General features: G+C 39.5%; 1 protein-coding gene across 1 annotated transcript in view; it reads right to left on the bottom strand.

Annotated features, from left to right (window-relative positions):
- Grm7 (glutamate metabotropic receptor 7) overlaps nucleotides 1–25,612 on the bottom strand; it is a gene marked incomplete at its 5' end in the record, with an annotated part of 311,121 nt that overhangs the window by 179,226 nt on the left and 106,283 nt on the right. The window lies entirely within an intron of this gene.

The raw sequence follows: 25,612 nt of genomic DNA on the forward strand, positions 1-25,612 counted from the left end.
CAATGTTATTGCAGCTAACAGTAGCAGAGGGAATTCTCCCGAGCTGTTAAACGGAGATACATGGACATGTGCTCAACTGCCTCCCCAAGGAGAGTAAACACGGAGGTCTCAAGTTGGGGTACAGGGCACACAAAACCAACAGTAATACAGAAAACCTCTTATCTCTCAAAAATAAATATTTAAACACACACACACACACACACACACACACTCACACACAGAGGCTTAAAATAATTTTAGGTAATAATGCAGTGCTAAATACCTCCCCCCCACTCAGGATTTTACAGAGCCTGTCAACTTCCCTCAGATAATGGCCTGTTCATTGAGAGCTTCTAGAACAGACAGATCCACCTGGATTCTTATCAGAGAAGAGCAATGGTGTTCATTATTCTAGGCTGCATAGACCACATTACAGCATGCAAGAAGTATTGGGTAAGGAAATGTAAGGACTGTGTGGTCTGGGAACATTTAAAGGTTTGGCAACAGTCTCTCTAAAGACAAACCTGAAACTGAATCCCTGTGGCACAAGAAAGAATGGAAAGTGTATTGGCTGTGCTAGAATATTGGCTTTCTGGGGAAGTCACCTTAGACAGTGGTGTTCTGGAAAACAACAGCATTCCACACTGAAGAGAACTTTGTTACTGAGCTGAATGCCCCCCGCCAGCATTACCATTTTCCCTCATGGCAGGCATTCTATCCACCTTTCCTTCTTGCTATGGGTTCCTCACATCCCTTTTCTACCCCATGGGACTGAAATTCACACACAGAAGCTGAAGGGTGTGCCCATGATTCAGGCCTGGCCAGGTAGCACACTGTAGTTGTTCTCTAGTTTGATCGTGTCTAAGGGTCACTTGGAGGGAATTGTTTGAGGCTTGCTGAGATCCACTCCCAGATATTTTTTTCATTTACACAGTCTGGAACAGGGCCTGAGAATGAACATCCCTAACAAGATCCTAGATGACACTGCTCAGGCCTGTTTAGGGACCACCCTTGTCAAGTAGTGTCACATTTCAAACTCCAAGCCACGAGATCCCTGTGTCCCTATCAGATAATTTAGTTTCACTTCATTACCTGAGATTACAGGAAATAAAAAATTACTGTCCTTGTTGGGAGGTGCTTGTAGCTGCAGGAATGAATGTTCTAGAGAAAGAGGCAAAAAGACAGAGGAGAGAGAGAGAGAGAGAGAGAGAGAGAGAGAGAGAGAGAGAGAGAGAGAGAGAGAGAGAGATCAGAGCATCATCAAAACAGCGGGGGCTAGCTGAGCTCTTGGATAGAGTAGTGCCTGCAGTGGGTATTACCTTAGACTATGTCATGGTGTGAGAGAGTGTATTCACCCCTGGTCCATCATCCTTGGTACGTCAGTAGGATTTGTACTTCCGTTGCCTCTAACTAGAGCCTGAGTACAAGATGCACTAACTACATAGCTTCAGTAGAAACAGTCTTAAAAAGATAAACAGTCAGTTAATTATTTTACAAATAAATCCCATCAAAGAGACATGGCTGATTTTCTCTAATTGAATTTTTCATATTGACCTAATTGGAATTTTAATATAATTGAACCAAAGAGAGATTAGAAAGATATTGGGAACTTCAAAACATTTTAAAATCATTTTTTGAGAGATAAGGGAGGAAGGAAGTAAATCTTTATCAGTCAATGAACTTTGATGTTAATATGGAATGCAGTGCAGAGTAGGAAGCTGGCTCCATCAACATTTGCATTTGAGCAACATTCAAACTCTGTACAAAAAAAATCTTGTTATGGGATATTTGTACACTGTGTAAAGATGTATTTCTGTGATTGACTAAAAAAAAAAAATGAACAGCCAATAGCTAGGCAGGAAGTATAGGTGGGACTTCCGGGCAGACAGAGAACTCTGGGAAGAAGAAAGGTGGGATTCACCAGCAACAAATGAACTGGAAACAGGAGGCATAGGATAGAAGAAAAGTGATGTCATGTGGCAAAGTGTAGATTAGTATAAATGGGTTAATTTAAGTTATAAGAGTTAGTGGGACAAGCCCACACTAAGGCCAACCTTTCATAATTAATAATAAGTCTGCATGTCATTATATGTGAACTGCTGACCCAAAGAAAAGTCTGACTACAAGACCTAATAGTACAAACAAATATACATGCTTTAAGGGGTAAAACATCATAACATCTTTAACAGTTGGATTTAAACTTGAACCAAAGCCCTAAGAATGTTCTGAAGACTTTCATGTGAACTCATTTGCCTGAGCACAAAACCCAAGTCAGCACTAATAAATCTAACTAAAGATAAGCCATAATAAGTTCATTTGAAACAATATCTTTTTGAGGCAGTAAGTCATTGGCAGCCATCCCAAAGTCATAAAATTAGCGAAATAAAAGTTGTAATAAGACAGAAAATGATAGGCAATAACTTTACAAGTGTCAGATTCTAAGAAGTAGGCCCATTTGAAAATTTTGCTATTATTAACACAAGTGCTGTCCAATGCCAAATTAAAGGAGCCTAGTCATGGTCACTAGAGAAGATTAGTGAGTAAAGCCAATAAGTGAATTCCGAGAGCTGAGTATGTCATTGTCTGACTCCAACATTAACAGATATGATTAAATTTGATCAATAGGCATTAGTGTACGGCATGTATGAACATCAAAGCAAATGGTCATTACATGTAATAGCTTACAGTGATTCTAAACATTGTCACCACACTGTGTTTTCCACTTGGAATAAAATAAAATGCCCAGAAATGCCGAAATTCTGTTTTATTTTTTCAGTGTGTCTAAATACACACAAGGGCTATAACCACAGGCATTACATTGAGTGATTGCTTAATTTGTTTTCAATTTTCATTTACAGTCAGTTTCAACTCTGTTCAATTATATATATTAAAGCAGCAGAGTCACCTCTTGCTCCAAATGAACAGAAGTCTAAATTTACTCCCTAGGCTACTAAATAACATGATTGAAAATATTATCCTATGAAGGTAGCAAGTGCCCCAGTTTTGTAGAAAATGAGATGTGAATGGTTTGGCTTTGCCCACTGACATTTTATGCAGATATGGCAGTTTATTTTCTAAGAAGAAATTATGGCTACAAATACCCATGAGCAACTATTGAAAAATACTGGTCATTTATAGTTATGAAAAATCCAAGTATGGCACCAATTTTGTTTGCAAAATGGCAGATGGTGAGTTTCAATTTCCCCTGAACTCTGTAACAAGACAGTGTTTCCGTTAGATAGGAAGCCAAATGTTAGGTATGAAAAGATTGGATAAAAAATACAAGCATGTATAACATCTTACTAGAAAATATGGGCTTAAAATTTCTTCCTGGACAACTAAAGGTTATGATTGTTTGACACCTCATTTGCTCACAGGGAAGAGCTTTGAGATTTTCATTCTAGGCAAGAAAAAAAGAACTTCACCTCTGGTGCCAATAATGGACACATGTCATGGTGCACAGATTATACGCTGGCTGGATTAATTGGTAAGAAAGAATCCCTAATGTGGGGCTTGAAGCAAGAACAAGGCTATAGCACTGACTGTTGACATGTGCCCACATGATGCTTAGAAATATCTCAGTCATTTTTGAGACAATGAAAAAATGATCCCAAAGAAGGAAGCTCATATACTGAGGATCCAGCATATAATGCAGAAGGATGTTAGTCATGGCTCATCCATTCTAACAGCTCTCAAAGCTATAGAAATTTACTTTCAAGAACTAAAGTATGTTGTTTTTCCACATTTTTTTTTTCTTTTTCACCTTCAGTGATACTAAGTACTCTGGGCTACTCATGTTGCATGGCAAATTCCCCTTGCTTCCTCTGAGACATGTAGGAGAAGCCCTCACTCTGCCATGTGGGCCTCATCTTTACCCAGTGTCCCTGCCATGCTGCTGCAGGCCTGTTAATGGCATTAATACTTTTTTCTGATAAATCTCTTATACAAAAGGACAATTAAGCTCGGCCTCTTGAACCCCAAACCTGAAAATTTTCAAAGGCAGTGGGATGGTGAGTTTCACCAGAGCCAGGCAGATGTAAAGAACTATGTTGTGGATGGCATAATTATGTCACCCAAGTCCACCTATATTCTTCCCCAAAACTTTGTATATGAAATGATCAATTTTCCTTCACGATAACAAACCCTTTAGGGGCAGTTTACTAACTACAGTGCAATATTCAAAGAAGCAAGTGTTTTCTGACTTTGGGGTTTGGTATATGCTGACCCTGCAACACTATTAGGTCAGTCAACAAGGACATCAACGTTTTCACAAATAGTTGGGAACTCCAGAAGAAAAGAGAAGTGGAAACTCTCACACGATGAAAAACACTTGTCTGCCTCCTGAGCATTTTTATAAAAATGGACAGCAAAATACTAGATTTAGAAAAGCAGGCTTCCCACTACTTCTGACTTACTCTTGCCCATTGGCTTCGCATTCTGTACCTGAAGTACTTGGGGGAAAACTGTATTCTAATTCTAGGAAAGAGTTACTCCTTACGGAATGTGTAGATCTTAGAACAACTAGAATTTTCACAGCTAAATGAGGTGCTGCCCAAGCACAAATAACAAAACCAAACAGAGAAAGAATTTTTTAAAAGACATTCTTTGAAGTATTCATTATCATCTGTAAGACATTTATCCTTTTTTCACACAAATACTTTCTAACCAAAGGAAAATTTTGTCATGCTAAGGACACATTTCCTGTTGAAATTCCAATTTACATTTTCCCAGAGCTTACTCCATCAACCAAGCTGACTGCAACCATAGCTGTAAAATTCCCTGCAATATTATTCTGACTTATTGGAACTTTAATAGAATGAGCTAATTAACAAAAAGCTTTGTAATTGAAATTCCATTTGTTCATTAAAATGCATTTAGTCTTTCTATTTTATAGGGGGGCTATTTAGAAATAAACAGGAGTGTAGAGTTGTCTATACAAGGAAAGGGCCTGTTTGACTTCTGATTAGAACTGGGGAAGGTGGGAGCACTAAGAGCTCCATGAACTTCTACATTCGTTACTTTTTGTTGCTATGACAATATACCATGACAAAGGCAACTTAGAGAAGGAGGGGCTTATTTGGGCTTATACTCCCAGAGGGATGAATCCGTAATGGCAGGGATGCATGGCAGCAAGTAGTTGGCATGGTAGCTAGAGCACGAAGCTGACTACTCACATCCTCAATCCCAAGCACAAAGGAAGGAAAGCAAATAGGAGGCAGCAGGAGTATTTTAAGGTCCAAGTCTTTCCTCGGTGACATTCTTCCTCTAGCAGGGCTGTACTCTCTAGACTTCCACAAGCAGTACAAGAAACTAGGGACCAAGTAGTCAAATGCCAGAGACTGTGAGTGACATTTCTCATTCAAACCTCCGCAGATTCTGACGTACCTCAATATGTTTTAAAACTCGGGCCCTATTTTTAAACATTTGGCAGCTTAACGAGACTAGGAGAGAATTTCAAGGCTTCTACATTATAATAAAAACACTCATTAATGCAGATTCAACTTCTTTACAACCTGTAATTACAGCAATCATCCTTTCTTAATGTACTCCAAGAAGCAAGTCTTGTACATTGTATCATCGGGAATTTTCTCTTCACATGCAATATACCCTACAAGAAAGGACTCAGAACTTCTCCCCAATGCAAAGCCCTTGTAATACTAACACCAATCAACTCAACTTAAACCAGTATACCAACTCTGCTTGTAGATTGCATTTACCAAACTCACCCCAAGTGTTTAAAACCTTCTGAAACCTAGAACAGACTTTCACAGTTTCTAGGGGTATGAGCTCATAGTTGAGATGATTTCAGTATGCAGGTAACAAACTGATCATGGAGCTAAGCTCTATAAAGAGCTTACTATGAAGAAATCTATGCTGTTCAATGAATTTAGGTACTACATTTTGAACAAGTGATATAGCTCAGCAGGTAAATGTACTTGCTGCCTAGCCTGAGAATCTGAGTTTGATCTCCAGGACCAACATGGTAGAAGGAGAAAACCACTTTCTGAAGGCCACATATGTATCTTGTTACATATGCATGCATGCACACACACACATGCATATATAGGCAAACAATAATAACAGCAACAATAATAAAAATAATAAATTAAAAAATACTGACACTAATTCTAGTCTACTTTTGGTCTTGTTAAATAGTATCTCTTAGTCACTTGAAACGCTTACCTGGCCATTCAAAAGTGATAGGTAACATACTGGAGTTACAAATACCCACAGTTGGGAATATTTCTGGATTTGAACTCCATATCTCCTTTTTGGGGGGGATTGTTCTGACGATTTTTGTAGTGGGTAACCATTCCAGCTTTGATCTGGAAGTTCCAACCCCCATTGAGGCTTCAGCAACTGTCACGCCTACAAGGCTGGGCCAAGGGAGGTGCCAAGAGACCCGAGATCTGGATGGGCCAACACTCTCTCTCTCTTCTGGGACCCTGGATGGTGGAGGTTGACCGAGCAGAGCTCCAGAGAACACCACTGGATTGTTATACACCTTCCCTAGACCCCGCGACCTACCTATCCCTTCATTTGTAAGTTACCCACTAAATAAATCTGCCTTTTAACTATGTGGAGTGGCCTTAATAATTTTGCCAATAATTTTCTCTGAAGAAGTTCCTCAAGCCTCTCCCTAGCCTACTTCCTGCCTTCCCTCCCATGGTGGCTGTGATATCTAATCTTGTCAACTTGACCATACTAAAATTAGCTAAAACCCAAGTAGCTAGCTATGACTGTGAGGGATTTTCTTGTTTGGATGATTTGAGGTAACAAGACACACTCTAAATCAGGGCCACATTTTTCTACCTGCTTACCCTTATTCTTGCTGGCAGATTCAACTATGATAACTATAATACTGCTGCTGAGACATTCTTTTCCCAGTATTAGAACCACTTCATGGGGATTCCAATGTGGATTAGAGACCTCTCTGTAAGATCATCTTGGGACACCAGCAGCAGACGGGACTGCTGAAACATCTAGCTTCATGGACCAAAGAACTACTGAATTCTTTGCCTCTCTGTCACATAAGACTGTCATTGTTGGGCTGCTAAAACTATAGTCTGTAAGCCACTCTAATAAATCCCATATGTGTGTGTCTCTCTCTGTGTGTATGTGTATAATACATATATGTATAATGTATATTTAAGACATATATAATACATGCATACATATGATCATACACACACACACACACACACATATATATATATATATATATATATATATATATATATATTCTGTTACTTTAGAGAACCCCAACTGATATAATGGCTGTATGTCCCTTTCTCTATATATATTTTGATTATTTATACTCATAGTTTTGGTTGTGAGCCTAGCCTTTAATGGCTGAGCCATCTCTCCAGCCCTATTTATACTCTCAATGAAGCTCCTCCCTAGATGTTAAAGCCCTTTACTTTAAGACGTATGTCTTTTGAGGCAGGTTCAAGCACCTCCCCCTGCACCAAGGATGTGTAAGGTGTCCCACCATAGGCAGTGAGCTCCAAAAAGCCTACTCACGTTGTAGGAATAGGTCCTGATCCCACTGCCAGGGGCCCCTTAAGCAGATCAAGCTACATAACTGTCTTGCCTATGCACATGGCCTAGTCCAGTCCTGGGGTATCAGGCTCTGCTGAGTCCCCATGGGAGGCCCTGCCTTAAAGGAGTTGGGAATTGAGGGTTGGTTGTTGAGGAAGGCTGGGGGTGGGAGGAGGGAGGGGAGAGGATCTGTGGTTGGTATGTAAAATGAATAAAAAACGTCTTAGTAATAATAATAAAATGAATACAAAAAACACACATGTCTGACTTTTACTTACATTGTCAAATGTTCTGTCTTTTCTTCCTCCCTCCTCAAAGCTGAACCCTGGTCTCCAGGCCTTTCTTTCTAATAAACCTCATTCCCAAAGTATGTTATAGATCAGCTCCTTTTCTTAAACACAATTCTTCAGCTCTTCATTATTATTGTATTTAACATATATATTGAGGATTTACTGCATTACTGTTTTTTGGACCCTGTTTTAGTTACCAGGGACTGATCTGGTGCAACGAACAACACAACAAACAATATAACAAACACGACAAAACAAAACAAACACCAACAACAGAAACCTGTACTAGCCTTCCACAATCGAACGAACGTTTCTCCCCTTTACTCTTACAATATCTTTGGCAAAAACTGTCTTGTGTTTCCTCCTTACACAGTCCCACTGGCCGCTTCTTAATCTCCACACATGCGCAGCAGTGAGAATGCTCCCTGATCAGGGCATCCTGCTTTTAATCCCTTCAGTGCCTTTTCAAGGATCTTAAGACTCCTGGATGGCCACTCACAATTTGTCAGGACACCCATAAGGTGGCTTCATCCTCCTAACTTTATTTCAGTTTCACCAAGCTTCCTGCCTACAATGTGTTATATACAGACACACCATGTCCTACAACTCTTGAGATCTCCGGGTTACTGTTCGATGGTCATTAGACTCACGGAATGAGGTCTCCCTTTTATAAACCCTTAAAGATCCTTCACAGCACTTAACAAAAATTATCCTTCTTAAAACCTGTCACTTGATTAAGCTTGATCTCTTGTGTAAGTTTCATGAGAAAACCACCTCCCTTCACTTTGGAATCTCTGCATCTGGGAGGGATGGGTGGATAAAATAACAGTCCTTCATCAGCAAGTTTTCTGAAGTCAAAATTAGATGTCTGGAGTAGAGTGGTGGTAACTAGAGTCTGGGGAGGGTAGGGGGTAGAGAGGTATAAAGTTCTGACAGACTCTTGTGTACAGTATAGTGATGATAGCTAAACATGATATATATGCCAAAAGCTAGAAGAAAATGTTATCTTCTATCCAAATATCACCAGATCTGTCAGAATATTTCAGACTGCACACAAGAAAATGTATCACCTATCTTCCTCACCTTTCTCTGTGTTTTCCCACATTCCTTCCAACTTGATCTGGTGTATCCAGATATACAGACAAGTTACAGAATAAATAGTGAGTTCAGGAAGTCATGAGTTCAAGTCCCAGCATGGCTACCCTCAACAAGTTATTTACCCTCTCTGAACCTCATTTAAAAAATAAACAAAGAACCAAAATACCTTTATGATATTAAAGTAATAAATGTTAAATGAAAGAAGTACATATAACTTGATTTAAACTTCATACATTATCTCTATCAAACCAGCTTTTTATTTCATAAATACATACATTTCCCACATTTTCATCTACCAGTTAGGAAAAAAATGAAATGAAAAATACTTCTATAAGATAGCAAAAGATCCACAATTGCTTTTGCAAGACCCATCTGTTTTCTCTGCATCCAATGCATGTCTATCTATAGAGTGAACATTTGCAGTTGAAATGCCCTTGACATTTTCTTGCAGAATGAAAGGGAATTAAATGTAGAGCACCCAATTGCTAGGTAGAGGAGAAGTGAATACAATTAGCACAGTGTAGCGAGAGAGAGAGGAACAGGAGCCATGTGCAAGCCACAGCCAAGGACAGAATTCACTTTCAGGGAGACCTGACTCCCCCCTGACTACCCTTTCTACACTGGTAAATTTAGCTACAGCTCAAAATAGAAAGAGTGTGAGCTGAGAAATAACTCTCTAGGTCCAAACACTGGCCCTCTTACCTCCAGTCTGGCCAAAGGCAAGTAGACTACATGAAATCTATATTTCCTGAGCTTAAATATTTTGAAAACTCAGCAGGATGACATATATATATATATATATATATATATATATATATATATATATATATATGGAAGTAGCATGGTGTCTAAGACAGCAACTACTTAAATAGTTATTAATTTATATAAGGACAACTTGTGGTGATTAGATCATTCCATGTAATTAGCTTTCCTCATCCCATTTTCATTCTTTTAGTTCATCTCTTCCAGCCAAATGGCACCAGCATTGCCTGTCAAAGCAGTTCAGACTATACATATCTAAACAGTGTCTAACTCGCTTTCTCTAGATGCCTTCCAACCTGACTTCATGTACCCAGAGGAACTTACAGCATGGAAGTTCAATGAGAAGGATGTGTTCAAATCTTAGCATAGCCACCAAAGGGAAATGGCTTCTGCTCTCTGAACCTCACAATTTAAAACTCTGAAATGGAGACTGCAAGGTTACCTCCTAGGCTTACCAAGAAAATGAATGAAGAGAGTGCATTATCTGGCACCCAGTGAATGAGTCCCATCATTTAAAACTATTAAAGATAGTGGATGTCATCACGCCTCCCCTGCACATCTTCCTACCTTCAAAAGCAACTGTTGAAACACTAGTTCCTGATATCTTTCATTAACCCCTTTCTTCTGTGCACTATCTGATGCTGGTCTGTGAAAGTCACCATGGTTTTATACCCTTAACCACTATCTCTGACTTCTGGGCTTGCTTTTTGTTCCTTTATTTTTTACCATTTCTCACCATAGCAATGGCTATGTAATATCTACTCTCTGGATATTTATTTCCTGCTCTATCTACTTTTACTGAAATGTAAACCAGTGAGTGTGGTGATATTTTGTTTTACTTTAATAAAATTTGCCTGAAGATCAGAGGACAGAGCCAGCCACTAGATTAAACATAGAGGTTAGGCAGTGGTGGCACACACCTTTAATGCTAGCACTCGGGAGGCAGAGATCCATTTGGATCTCTGTGAGCTCAAGGCCACACTAGGTTTCATAAATTGATCCAGTCTAGGAGAGAAACAGAGTCAGTCAGTGCTGGCACACAACTTTAACCCCAGTATTTGGCTGGGCAGAGAAAGGCATATAAGGTGTGAGGAGACAGGAACTAGAGAGCCTTTTGGCTGAGGCCTCAGGAGCAATCGTGATTTAAGGATTCGTGGAGACAGGATTGGCTGAGGAGTTGACTAGGTGAGAAGCGGTTGTGACGTGTTTCCTCTGATCTTTCAGCATTTACTCCAATATCTGGCTCCAAGTTTTTATTATAAGATCATTTAGGATTTATGCAACAAGCAAGAGCTGAGACTGTGTTTATACTGCATTATTCATCCTATGCCGAGGAACAGCAGCAGAAAAAGGTAAGTGCAGATTCTAGTCACTCCAATTAAGTCTTATATAGGTTTCAAGCTCTCCACCAGAGACATTGTGGGATTATCTTTCTATATGTGCACAGTATACAAATACCCTTACTACATGCCAACTGCTGGCCCTCCATACCATATCTATCCCAAGGCTGAGGATACCAGGGCTTCCTTTTAACAAGAATTGTTTCCCCTAATTCCTCTGCAACTACACTAAAGGTCCCAGAATTTCCTTGATGCTGCCAAGCCAGAAATGGCTTCTTCACTATTTGAAATTGCCAATCATTTTATCTATGCCATTCCTCTTTCTTCTTCCACTTACACCCTGAAAAACTACCACCAGTATCTATTTCTTTCTAATCCTCTACACAACCAAAAAATGTGATATGAAACCTGGGGCAGATTCTATCACAGGAGAGAATTTTCAGGATTAATATAGAAAAGCATAAATTCTTAGGAGAAAAAAAATGCCTTCTTGTATGCCCTTGAACAATCTTCCTTGTGTTGTGCCTTCTGAATCTGACCTGCTTTAAATATGACAAACTATGCAAGCAAGAACAATAGAAGTCAGCCCTCGAATCTCCAGCACTAAATCTTTTCTAACCAGCTCAAAGCTCTTCTTTCATGTTTTCATGCTGAAGACAACTTGCAAATTGCTTTTCACACACTCACCTGGGATGAGGCACATCCTCTGCCAGGTTAGGGGAGAAGAATGCTGATCAGTAAGTATCTCCCATCAGAGACAAGAAGGCCTTTTGTTTTGTGTTTTCTGTTTGTTTTCTTCTCCTTCCTAGGTTTTCAAGCTTCTGAACTTCTAGATTCCCTCTTTGAAGTTAGAGGATAGATAGTGTAGGATTGATGTTGTTTTCTGTGGACTATTAGAGATAATTCAGTATGTCACTGTGGTGAATACTAGTCCTCAGGAATATAGTCTAAAGAACCACTCCAGAAGGTTGAGGAGATGGCATAGCCAGTTAAGTGCTTGAAAGCATGAGGACTTCCATTCAGTGCCTGTGCACACCTACAAAGCTGTGCATGAAAGTACATCTAGAGCTTCAGCACTAGGGAGGCAGAGACAAGCAGGTCCCTCGAGCTTGCTGGCAGGTCAGCCTAGTTGAATCTGTTAACTCTATGGCCACTCTCAGTGGATTCTAATCTCAACAAGTCTCCTCATCTCAAATGACAGGGTGAAAAGCAATATAGGAGGACACCTGACATTGACTTTTGATTGCATGTGTCCACCACATACAGATGTGTCAAAGGAATCTTGGTGCACGTTAGTTTATTAAAAACTTAGGGATAGTTTAGATTAAGAAAAGACCGTTCCTCCTTGATTTCCTCCAGTGCTTTCTTATTCATTCTGGACAGAACAAACCACTGCTTTCCCACCTATCACAGAGTGTCTCAACATCCTGTGGCTCTTTCCCCTCTCCAGTGACATTGCAGTAGCAGTACATGACTCACCTACAGCTGTGACTGAATGCTACCATCACTTCAGATCTTCACATTTTGTGCACAGAGGTGTTGTCCCCCAGGACTAGCTGTGTCATTCTTGGGAAGTTAATAATTATCTATGAGGCTAATTTCCTCACCAGTAAGATGGAGTTATTGTTGGAATTACTGGCTACTCCCCCAGCTACATGACTGCACATGTGCTGTCCAGTAGCCAGGCAAGATGTTTAGTCATTCCAGGGCCTTATATCCTATGTAATCTGTGTGCTGCATGGTCACGTAATTTGCGCACAGCAAGATCATGTAATCTATGTGTATGCAAGGCGTAGCTAGCCCATATGTGCATGTGCAGGGGGAATCTATAAAAAGTGGGTCATGGACTCCTCCCCCCTCTTATTCTTCCTCTCTCTCAATGCACAATCTTCCATAGGCCTAAGCGCATTCACCTCTGTTCCTTCCCCAAATAGACTCTTATAGTGGGATTTTGTTGTGCCTTGTGGCTTTTCTCACATGATAAACAGCACTGCTTAATGAATAACACAGGACCACATAATAATAACTAACAGTTATAAGAAAAGCATAATTGTATGTATGAGAGTGTTTCAGAGTAGCAGTAATCCATTAAGGTGAGGAATTTATCTATTTTTTCCTTTTCATCCCATTCTTGTAGAATAAGTTATGGTTTATCATTTTTATTTTGTTTGTTACATCCATACCTGAATTTGCAAATCATATGGACTGCCTCCCCTCCCCCACTCATATTAGCTGGACTGAGCCCAACATGCCTTCCTGAGAATTTATACCAAAATGTGCCTTATGGGAAAAACAGTACTCCATTACAAATGAACTATATATAAAATAATATTATTCTTGAAGCATATGTAATCTATTAATGAAGAAGAAAATAAGCTTGGTAACTACTTATCTCAGAGAACAGCTTAAACAGCTAGAACTCTAGGCACAGTTGCTAATTCCAAAGGATACAGAAATGATACATCTGGGTGAGAGATGCTTTTGATTTTTTTCTATCAACTAAGCAAGCAGTTGCACACTGTGCCTAGACCATATGAAGTTTTCCAGAATGCCATCAAGACACACGTATTTGTGTTGTCGATGTCCATTTCTACCTGTGTATCAGAACACAAGAATATTTTAGGAAAAGAGTCTGCTATCTTAAAGACATGTTACTCCTCCAAGCTAAGGGAACAGTAACCTTCAAACTGCTTACTTGTCCATTCAGATGTATGACAAGTTTAGAAAGGGAAAAACAAAGTGTTTATTTGACTCAGATTATCATTCCAGGTTTACTGGAAGATAAAAGACACATATATGCATATCTCTTATAAAAATTACTTTAGCATGAAGGAACATTCATATAAGGATACAGGACTGTGCTGCATCTTCCATGCTATAGCTTTGAAGTAACAGGAGTGGTCTTTACATCATTCTTTTTCTATTATCTTGTATTTCTCCTATCTCACAATTCATAGGCCATTCAAGATGCACTTCCTTGTTACTATACTATATGAAACAATAAGAATGCAGACCCAAGGAACATGTTTCCTAAGAAGAGCTTGGTATATTGACAGAAATTTGCATACAAGTCTCACTGAGCTTAATGCCACTTAACATATATGTGAGGTCTGCAGAGATGTCTCAGGATTTAAGAGCAAGGCTGCTCTTGCAGAAATTCTGAGTTCAGTTCCCATCAGTCAGCTCACAATCTTCTTTATGTAACTCTAGGGAATCCAGTGCCCTCTTCTGGACTCTAAGAGAACCTGAATTTATAGGTATATATACCCAAACATACACATACATGCACATAATTAAAAATAATGTGTCTATTGTTCCATAGCCTTCTTTTGTATGATAGTGGGACACAATCTGTGAGATAAGATCAGGAAAGACACCAATAAATAGCTCAAGGAAGAAAAGTAGGGACACAGGCATTGGATTTAGGGACAGAGATGAAGAGAAAAGCCAATAGAAAGTTTAGGTGAGCTATAAGAGGCAGGGAGGATACACAGCTAGGGTGCAAGGGAGGAAAGAAGAGATGGGAGGAGGGAGAAAGGGATGGAGGTGCTGAAGACCTAGGTGCAAGTATGCAACAGATCAAGCAAAACAATGTACTCATTATTTACTCTGTGACTATAAATATCACCAGCCAGTGGATGTGACATGTAATATTCAATCCAATTCAGTTGGTGAACAAGTCATATATGAAGCCTAAACTAAGGAACATAGATGAGAACAATCAGCCAAGCAACAGCAGTATAGAGGTTCCCACCTATATCTGTAGGGAATGCCTACAACTGCAGACATCACTAACCTTACATTCACATATATTTTGTTTATTTTCTTACACACACATTAATGTGATGATTAATTTTAATCATCATAATAAAGTATTCTCTAACTCATGTCAGTCTCTGGGAATGCCTGTGGGGATTGTCTTGATTATATTGATTGAGGTAGGAAGACTTCCCACTGTGGATGGCATCATTCCCTAGGTAGGCAACCCTGAAGTTTATAAGAAGGAAGGAAGTGAGCTGAGCGTAAGTGTGCATATATTATCTATTTCCTCTCTGCTTCTTGACTAGGCTTGAATTGTGACCAATTGTCTCAAGTTTCTGCTGCAGTGACTTCCCCACAATAATGGATTACAATCCAGAATGTGAGCTAAAATAAATCCCTTTTCCCCTAAGATGTTCTTCTCAGGGTATTTTATCACAGCCACAGAAAAATATAATATAATTAAGGTTAATTTGTATGTGTGCATAGTTATTATAAATTTTATTTATATGTTAAGAGATTAAAAATAACCAGAAATGATGGTACATGCTTTTGGTCCTAAAACTCATGTGAGGCAGAAGAAGGCACATCTCTGTTAGTTCAGGACCAGCATGGTCTACTAAGTGAGACTGTGTCTTAAATTTTAAAAAAAGATAAAATATAACTAATAGTAAGTTATGAAATCATAAAATATTCTAATACAAGTTGTGCAAATATAGTCCCTTTTTTAAAAGGGTCAAAACAAGTGTTAGGTTTCTATATTTCCTTTTCCGTCCTTCTTTCTTTTGCTTTCTTTGTCTTGAGACAAACTCTTTTGTTGTCTAGGCTGGCCTCAAATTTACTATGTAGTTGAAAATGAACTTGAAGTTCTGGTCCTTCCATTTTTCATCTCCTAATATAGTATTTTATATTAGTAATTTATACATAGTAATTATAGTATTTTCTCAGTGGGATTGGCTTCAGATAAGTAAAGCCAGAGAAAGCAAACTACAGACAAATAGGTATTGCCATATAGCACATTAATAAAGTATGAATTGTAGCAAGTGTTAATTAGGAAAGAAATGATGATGGATGTGATGATCTTGTGAATGTGAATAACTTGAAGGCAATTGCTTTATGTGGAATTCGAGAGAGGGAGAAGACATAATTTGTGAGCTGTGACATGAAAGCTACAGACATAAGCATGTGAAGTGACAGGGCCCATGGAAAGGCCCCACAGTCTGCAAGGCTTAGCATGTTAGATTGGCACTTCTCAGACTGCAATGTGTCTAGGAATCTGTTGTGGGACCCGTGTTTCCACAATGTTGCTCACCTGGCCTCTGTTTCACAATGACTCATGATTCATAGCTCTGGAACCGAGTGTCACACAGACAGTGGGGACCAATTCTGAGGGCTCTATGGTAAGCCAATCTGGCTAAAATGGTAAACTCAAGGATCAGTGAGAGACCCTGTCTCAAAAAATGGACATCAGGTGAGAAAGGCACCTGACATTGACCTCTGCAAGTGACATATGTGGGAAGATTTGTAGCTACAAGTGCACATAAATGTATAACACACACACACACACACACACACACACACACACACACTACAAGATGTTAAATGAGGCCACACATGTGGGGTTCTACTTCAACAAGACAAATGGCTGTAAGATGAGGACTAGACAAAAAGATACAGTTGCACAGAGGGAGGCCACAGGAGGACAGAGTAAGGAGTTGGCCATCTGCATGCTCCTAAGTGAACCCCAACATAGTCCCCAAAGGCTCCTGCATCTTGAACATTTGTCCTCGAGAGCATCCAATCAATAAATTTTTGCTGTATGTCTACCAATCTGTGGCAGGCTGCTGTGACCATTCTTGTGAGACGTAGACACTGGGTTATACACATCACATTTAACAATGGGTTTCTTCATGTTCACTCAACTTGGCAGAGGAGTGGAGGGAGAACACTTGACAAAGATTGATGGTTTGTAGTAGTTGTTTCTGTTAACAATATGAGGGGCATGATAGAAGACTCTGAAACATTCATATATAGGTCTGTCTAGAGGGATTCTGGCCATCAGAATGTGCAACATTTCTATATGATTTGCGTGTGCACATGAAATGAAAAATATTGAGTTTTATTATATATATCTTTGAAATGTACACATGTGTTATGCACAGTATGAGTGATGTGTATAATGTGTACAGTGTGTATGTGCATATGTGTGTGTGTAATCATGCTGGTCACAGGTAGATGTTGGGAGTCTTCCTCTACCTCTACTCAGCTTATTTTTTGAGGCAGGGTACTTTATTGAACCTAGAACTCAATGTTTATGTTAGACTGGCTGGCCAGAAAGCCCCTGGGGATGCACCTGACTCCTCCTTCCACCAGTGTTGGGGTTACAGGTGTATTCCACCCTGTATGGCTTTGACATGCAGTTGCTCATGGCCTCATTATTACACAGCAGGCACTTAATGTACTGAGTGACCTCCCCCAACCCTGTTATAATTTTTAACAAGGTTTCCAGAGATGTTACAGACAGCTACAGTAGATAATGTATGTATAAACAAATGCAGAAAATATGACTTGGTTTGTATCCTCTCCCAGACATGGCAGGTATTAAATAGGAAGTAAGATTTTTTTTCTTCCCTTCAATCCTCAGAATGTTCACACTTGAAAACACCTGCTTTTATCTTGCATGAGAAGCCAAGCAGCTGTGCAAGGGATAACACATCCTACCAATGCCCTTAGCACCAGGCCTTTGGTAATTGCCCATTTAAATGAAAAAAGTAACTGCTAATACATATGCATTACTGAAAGGCACGCTCCAATCTTCCTTGCCAACCTGCACATTTCTATAATAAGCCATTTGTTCAGAGCTCAATTATTTTGTTATATTTGATTAAACAAAATCAGCACTGCCGAAATTCTATTGGGGTAAATTGACATCTTTTCTCAAGAAAATCAACCCCTTTGCTGGGCATGCTTTTAATAGTGAATTTTCCCAGTATCAATGGCCATATTTGAGCATGATTCTTGAGAACTGCTTTTAAGATTGACAGACAGCAACCTTACAGATTGCTGTTACAAAACAGTTACCATGTGAACAGATCAAAAATTACTCAGCCTAAGAGATAGCTCTGTGATATTCATAAGACTTGGCAGGTAGGAATTAACTATTAAAGCCTTGTAATTAGTTTCTTAATCCAGAGCTTGGAAGTGATAATAGTTTAATGCCTAGGCTATGTCAATAACATTTAGGCATTATGATCCATTCAAAAAGTGGATATACTAATGCTGTTACTGAGTACATGAAAACAGGATTAAATGAGTGTGGGCCTGGGTTAGGTAAGTACTCTTCCTGGTTACCATAATGGAGCATTATTTATCTAATAAAGGTATTGTCATCAAGCCCTTCTCTTATCACCATCGTCACTGTGGTAGTTTGAAAATGAAATGCTCCCATAGCTACACGTATTTGAACACTTGGTAACCAGTCCGGTGGCACTGTTTGAGTTGGTTGTCAACTCTTTAAAAGATTCAGATTTGATGGAGGAAATACATCATGGGTTGGGCAAGTTTTGAGGATTTATATCCTGGCACTGCCTACTTTCTGATCTCCCCCTCCTCTTTTTCTCTCCTCCCTGTTTGGATTAAATGTGATTAGCCACCTTCCTATTCCTGTCAACATGCCACTGCTTCCTGCCTTGATGGACTCTTCTGCTGGAATCTTAAGCAAAAATAAACCCCCTTTATAACCTACTTTTGGTCATATAAAGGTAGACTAATAGAATCACCTTCATCATCATCATTAGTACTATCATCTTCATTTTGCTTTTTTTCCCTCTTTTCATGGGCTACACATTTGGGTCTTGTGGATTTGCCCTATATCATAACAGCCCTGTAATAGTTCTGGAGGCTCTTCCTTCATGTCCTTGATTAGAATATTTTCTTTTAAATTGTGTGTGTGTGTGTGTGTGTGTGTGTGTGTGTGTGTGTGTGTGTGTGTGTGGTGTATGTATAGAGTGTTGTATATATTCTTGGGTATGTTTGTACACATGTGTATATGTGCATGTGGACACCAGAAGTTGACTTCATATATCTTCTATTCCTCTCTATCTTGTTTTGTTTTTGAGACAGGGCCTCTTCCTAAATCAAAAACTCATCAAGTAAATTGACTCACTGGCCAGTGAACTACAGGGTTTCATCTATATTCAACTCCCCAAGTACTGGGATTACAAGCATTTGCCACCATGTTTAGCTTTGTTACATACATTCTGGGGATTGAACTTAGGTCCTCTTGCTTGTCTGATTAGGTACACTTCTTAGTTTCTTTCAAAGACTGGCCCACATTAAAGTCATTCCATCCTTTTCTGATCCCTCTGGTGAATTGTTTATATCTAGCTCTGCCCTAACTTCTGTCAGTTCTAGGGCCACTTCTGCAAGGAGGCTACTCTTACTTCCTATTTAGGTACAATTCCCTTATGTGGGCATCCACAGCTTATAATTTATCATGGATCTATTGTCATCTGTATCTGCTTCCACTGCTGTGTGCTAAATTCAATAAGGACAGAAATGATGGCTTTTGCTGGTTCAGTGTTCACCTTATAGAAAGATATCTGGCATAAGACAGATGACCAATAAGTATGCATTGGGTAAGTCGAAATATTGTGGCTACTTATAATCAGAAGTAGCAGAAACTCAGAGCTTACCATGGACCAGGCACTTTACCATGCATGTTGCCTGCAACAGTAAGACAATGAACCTTTGAGTGGTAGATGCTTCTTGTGCCTCTGATAGAGAAAAAAAAAATAAAGTAGATAGTCTGAATGTTTATATCTCCCCTGTGAACAAAAGTTTCCAGGAGCTATACCTTCTGTTCCATCTTCTACAAGGCTGAGTAACTGATTAGAACTTCAGTGATTTTAGAGACTGTGAAATGTTGCAAGTCCAGAGTCAAATTATCTTTGGCCATCTTTAGTCATTTCAAAGGCTATTTATTCCCCTCTGCTGTACCTGACACAACATCTTTGTGACATTAGGTTAATCCTTTGTAATGCACAAACAGACATCTAGCTCTTTATCTAAAAGCCTCAGAATGCTAACAGATAGTATCTGAGGCTTATAGCAGAGATTGTCCAGCCTTACTTTAGTCTTCCTTCTTAACATTTTTACCAATGTATCTGAAAAGTGGTTTAATTTAGGAATTTCTTTCAGTTCAGCAAATTTTTACCAATTTAGAGCATGGAATCTGAGGTGGGAAATCTACATTCCTGGGAGATGGCCACCTATGCTTGGCTTCAGAATCAACTATCTCTCCCTTTGAGGTGAAAATTGCATTTTTTTTTTGCAGCAATATTCGTAAGGTCACATTGTCACCAGTGCACTGACATTAGGAAACTGGGTATTACTGGTGAGTAAATTGGATGAATAGGCCTGATGAAAGGCCTCAGATAAGTGCTTCATCTTGAAGGTACAGCTAGAAGGTATCATGGTGGCTTAGAAAGCAATCCTGTACTACACACTGAATCTCCCAGAATCTCAACCTTGGAATCTCTGGTATTCCTCCCCCTGAGCTATCCATTTCCATTATTAGTCAGCTACCCAGTGCTGGCATTTGGTTAGGAGCCAAATGAACTGAGACAGTAGCCAGTCTATGCTAGTCTTCTCAGCTACTGGTTCTAATCTAAACACTTCAACTGACAACATTTTTTAGTAACATTAACAGTGCCTCTCATCTTCAAAAGAGGAGTCTTTGCAAAAGGTGGGTAGGAGAGTATAAGCCAGGGCTGCTGTATATACTAGAGAAGGAGAGCAGAGCCTTGCTGTTCATTGCTCCTTTGTTTTGAGTAATGATTTTTTTCTCCTTAATTTTACCCTTCTGCCTTGAGTACAAGTGCCTGGGAATGAAAATATTTGCCAAGTCAAGATGCCCATTATCAAACCCAGACCTCGACTCCAAGAAGCCATAACAACTTTTTAATTTTTTGGCTAAGGGGGAGATTGATTGCTAGGATTGAAGGGAACCATTAGGGAAAAGCTAGTTGATCACATCATTTCACAAGAGGGAAAAGCAGAAACAGCTATTTGCAAAATTTGAGGTAGAATGAAAACCATGATTCTTCTCTAATCAGAATCTTGTCCGGGCATCAACATGGGAGTCCTGATAACCAAAGGGGAAGTGAGGGAATTATAACCTACCTGGATGTTGGTAGCAAAAGGCCAGCTGGAAGTACACAGATAAGTGGGAGGAACATGTGAAGAACAGAGCTGGGCAGAATGTTTTTTGTCCTACTGGCTTAGATGTTTGATTCCTCTATGTCTCTCTCACAAATGAGAACCACAGTGAAGACTCCGCAGTAATGGTGCACTTGAGATGAAACCAGCAGATTACACACTGAGGACTGTTGAGCGAGGGCACTGGGTAGCTCATCTAACTGTAGACTTCCCACAGCTGCTCTGTTGTTCTCATCTATATTTTAAAAATGACTGAACATAATTTCAATCATGAGTGTATGTGCAGAGGCCAGAGGAGGACCCCTTGGTGTTCTGCTCTATCACTCTCTGCCTTACTTCCTTGAGACAAGGTCTCTCACTGAACACAAAGACAGGATGGCAGCCAGCCAGTCTCGGTGATCCTCTCAATCAAAAGGTGCTCTGCAGTATTGTGTTTAATGTGCAAATATTTTAAGAATGGATCTTCCTTTCTGTGCCACAAGCTATATTACCTCAGATCTTTGAACATCTGGCACTGTAAGACCACAACAGAAAATAGGTTGCATAGCGTTTTCAGGTGATAAAGGAAATAAGCTGCCCTTTCCTGAGAAAACGTGCAAAAGACTAGAGTAGACAATTCTTTGCAAAATAAATAAATAAATAAATAAATAAATAAATAAATAGCTTGAGAAAATAGCTTAGTGGTTAAAGTGATTGCCACGCAAACGTGAAGACCAGAAGAGACTGGATCCATAGAAACCCAAGAAAATGCTGCGTAGGCATGGTAGCCTACCTGTAATTCCAGCCTTGGAATGCAGAGATAAAGGATCCCCAGAGCAAACTGGCTAGTAAGACTAGCTATATCAATGAGCTTGGGTTTGCCTGAGAGACTGCCTCTGTGAATGATGTAGAAGAGCAGATGAGGACTATTCATGATAAACTCCTGCTCTCTATACAGACTTTGTGCCCATGTGCATGCACATGCATACATGGATACATACATGAAAGTAAAACCACCTTATATATACACACACATATGTATCACACACACATGTAAGATAAAAGAAAACCAAATCACTAAAACAAAAAGGCAGGAAAAAATTGAAATGAGTGCTGACCCACAAACATGACTGATACCACTCAGAATGCAAGAAATGTTTGTTGGAATCCAAGACACCACTTTCATCTATCATGTCCGTAAAATCAAAGACATGATAAGATTGTTGGAATATAAAGGGGCAAAATTTTCTCACTTTGTTATGCTATTAAAAGTCATTCATCTCTGCACTGTGCAGTACCTAAAGGATGGATAGACCCTACACGTCTAACAACTAAGTTATTCTCTATACAAATTAGACACCAGCCATAAAATTGAACACTTTTCTCTAAACTGTGTGTTCACAGCCAAAGATAAACAAAATATCCCACCAAGACAGGAATAAAAAGTGATGTATAGAGTAGGGCATGGATTCAGTTATACTTTTAAAAATATATTTAATTTTATTTTTGAATTGTGTGTATATGTGTCTGGATATATATGTACACATGTGTGTGAGTTCTCAGGGAGACCAGAAACATTCAATTCCTCTGGAGCTGAGTTCCAAGAAGATGTCTGCTGCCTGATGTGGGCTCTGGGAACCAAATTCTGGTCTTTTGCAAGAACAGTGCCTGCTCTTAAACCCTGGCCCATCTCTCCTCAGTTTTTTTCTATAAAAAAAGAACCCTCTTTTATAAAGGAAGGCATGAAAACACTATAATAGTGCCGATGTGGATATGCAAACAGGAACTGCTAGAGTATTTTTATTTTTTATTTTATTTTTTATTTATTTATTTATTTATTTATTTATTTATTTATTTCTCGAGACAGGGTTTCTCTGTGTAGCTTTGTGCTTTTCTTGGAACTCACTTGGTTGCCCAGTAGAGTATTTTTAAATTTAATTTTGTTTAACATTATTGTATGCATGATACATGTGGGGGGAGGGCAGGGCATATGCAGCCAAGGCAGCCATGTGAAGGTCAGAGAATAAATTAATGTAGTTGGTTCTTTCTTTTATGTGGGTTAGGGGGATTGAACTCAGTTCACCATGCCTTTGCAGCAAGCATCCACTAAGCCATCTCCCAAAAGAGTATTCTTTTTGTTGTTGTTGTTGTTATTTTGTTTTTTGAGATAAGATTTCTCTGTATAGTTTTGGAGCCTTCCCTGGAACTCACTCTGTAGCTCAGGCTGGCCTCAAATTCACAGAGATCCATCTGCCTCTGTCTCCCCAGTGCTGGGATTAAAGGTGTGCACTACCATTGCCTGGCTGTATGCCACTACTGCCCAGCCAAAAGCATATTCTTAAGGTGTAGTTAACATTACTAGAATAAAACCAATCATTTCACAAATGTCTGGGTTTTTTTTTTTTTTATTACTGTTCAGCATACCATTACACCTTTTAGCTACAAATGAAGTTGAAAGACACAAAAGCTCAACATTTGTGATCAATAATTATTTTTTCCCTAAAATATCAGTCTTGGGGACTGAGAGTTCCATTTTCCTGGATATCACTAGGCAATTTCAAAATCTTCTGACATCTTTGTCACTTGTGAAAACAGAATTGGTTTTGCCATTAAAAAGTAGAGCGTGGCTACTGGCTAGCGGCTGGATTTCCTGTCTCAGTGTTTGGCCTACTTTGAATAACATATTGAAGGACATTTTCCTTCCCACTTGGTTTCCAAAGAACTTGTGGAATTCTTCCAGGTGGTCATCTGGCAGCTTTTTTTCTCACAACAGCCAAGGTACTGTGGCTTAACTCTTGCATCTACAGTATTCCTAAATAACTTAGCTAGGGGAACTGGTTCATACAAGTTACCATGCTAGACCCATCCCTATAAAGATGCAGACACAGGGTGCTGGAGAGATGGCTCAGAGGTTAAGAGCACTGACTGTTCTTCCAAAGGTCTTGAGTTCAATTCCCAGCAACCACATGGTGGCTCACAACCATCTGTAATGAGATCTGGTGCCCTCTTCTGGCCTGCAGGGATGTGTGCAGACAGAACACTGTATACATAATAAATAAATAAATCTTTTTAAAAAAAAAAGATGCAGACACAGTAACCTGGGCTTTTATTCATCTCTTTGTGTGATGTTCACAGCAACTTTACAAAGCTTCAAACACTGTTCCCCATCACACAAGAGGACTGTGAGGCTTGGGGTTCCAGAAACAGGGCACTCCAGAGAGCAGCAACCTAAACCTGAACTTTCAAATTTTACTGCTATCAAAGGATTTCTGGGGATTATTTATATAGCACCTGAGAAATATGAGACAGTTCCAAGTGGCCAAATGGTAGGAAGAAACAAGATGCTGTCATCTATACAGTGACAATGGCTCCTGCCTCCTGCTCTCCCTAGAAAACAGTTTTCCTCTATACAGAGAATGATTCTGATCAGAGCTATTTCACAAAAATACTTTTGGGCTTTTCCTCAGAAGTGCTTAGCTCACTGGGGAATGTGCCATGCCGGCTCTCACTATGCTGGGTCCTAGGTTTGTGTCAGCCTCTGTCCCATCCCTCATTTTTAATGTGCCTTTTCTACACTTATTTCCAGAATCCAAACTGCCCTCTTCTTTTCTGAACCAGCTCTGCAGAAAGTGGTCTCCAGTTAGCCAAACAGTTCCTTTACTATCCAGTCAATGCTATTTCTAAGACCAGAAAGGTTTCACGCTGTTTCACAGATCTGTGGTCAGTGTATGTTAAGGCCACTGCCATGCTGATTTAACTACTCTAATTTTGTATTGTGCTTTTGTTATTGTAAAGAAGAGAATCTATGTCCAGCTAGAAACATGCCATTGTCTCTTCCCTCTCTTAAGAGTTAATTGCATTAGACATGTCAACCACCTGATTAGGCAAACACCCCTCAAACTTAAGCCATGATGAAGGGATAGATGGAATAATTATCTCTTTAATGGGATAATTTACTTTTACTTATCAGAATTTCCACCCCTAGCAAAATTCCTACAAGCCTTTAAGAGGTTCTATTTGATCTGTCCATTTTTCTGTGTCCTGATTCAGAAAATCCTAATGTTTCCTTTTTCTCTTCTTCTATCCCTTTGTTCTGGATGCTGGCCAGAGCCTACACTTTCCCTGGTACTCCAGTCTTTCCTATACTTTCTCTAATGCTCCACTCCCCACCAAATGGCTAGCTTAACTCAGAAGACAAGGTTATCTTCTCTTCAATGGTCCTCCCCTAAGAAGCTGCCAGGGTTTACTGCTTGACTGCCCCATATTTTTTTCTTTTAAACTCTAATGAAATTGTCCTGGAGCTTCTACTGGAGTCCATTCCTAAATTATTTTATTAATGATAGTAAGAATCCCAAGAAAGGCCCCTAACTGTCCTGGTAATGTGCAATAACTCTAATGGGACTCCCAACATTTTAGGTAACATTTTAAAGTGAGACAATGCAAATGCCTCCCTGCTTGTTCTTTCAAGATATTAAGAGGAAAATATATGTTGCCTCCCTTCACAGTCCTAAAACAGCTGATCTCACAGAACCTAAAGTAAAGTATTGGTTACTAGATGCTGGTGAGAGAGCAGAAGAAAGAAGGGTGGGAAAATGGCTGATCACTGAGTATTACATCTCAGTTGGACAGGAGCCAATAGTTTTT

Source organism: Peromyscus leucopus, chromosome 3 (genome assembly GCF_004664715.2).
Source record: "Peromyscus leucopus breed LL Stock chromosome 3, UCI_PerLeu_2.1, whole genome shotgun sequence".
Lineage (NCBI taxonomy): Eukaryota > Metazoa > Chordata > Mammalia > Rodentia > Cricetidae > Peromyscus > Peromyscus leucopus.